This window comes from Octopus bimaculoides, chromosome 26 (assembly GCF_001194135.2).
Source record: "Octopus bimaculoides isolate UCB-OBI-ISO-001 chromosome 26, ASM119413v2, whole genome shotgun sequence".
NCBI lineage: Eukaryota > Metazoa > Mollusca > Cephalopoda > Octopoda > Octopodidae > Octopus > Octopus bimaculoides.
The window spans coordinates 8,824,104-8,824,440 of record NC_069006.1 but is presented as its reverse complement, the minus strand read 5'-3'; the positions used below and the strand labels follow the sequence as shown (position 1 = coordinate 8,824,440).

The 337-nt window shown below is 45.7% G+C and overlaps 1 protein-coding gene across 1 annotated transcript in view; it reads right to left on the bottom strand.

The window, feature by feature from the left end:
* The window catches only part of LOC106883552 (uncharacterized), a 14,744-nt gene that overhangs the window by 12,158 nt on the left and 2,249 nt on the right, over window positions 1-337 (bottom strand). The gene's annotated exons all lie outside the window — the stretch shown is intronic.

Here is a 337-nt window from a genome sequence, read left to right as displayed (position 1 = left end):
ATGGACTCTCCCGTCATGGATTCTCCCGTCATGGACTCTCCCGTCATTAGACGATGTATGAGGGTTTGACAATTTCTTACCGAACATCCACACAGATTATCTCTTTATAGTGATCAAATGTCTGTGCATACATAAGCTCACGTCCTCCATCAGATCGATATTACCTGTACAGGTGTAACTGGGTGCCACATGTCACATGACGAAATGATCGCAGAACAACGTGAAATGAAGTGCTTTGCTGAAGAAGACAACACAACGCCCAGTCTGGGAATCGAATCCACTTACACACACACACACACACACACACACACACACACACACACACACACACACACAC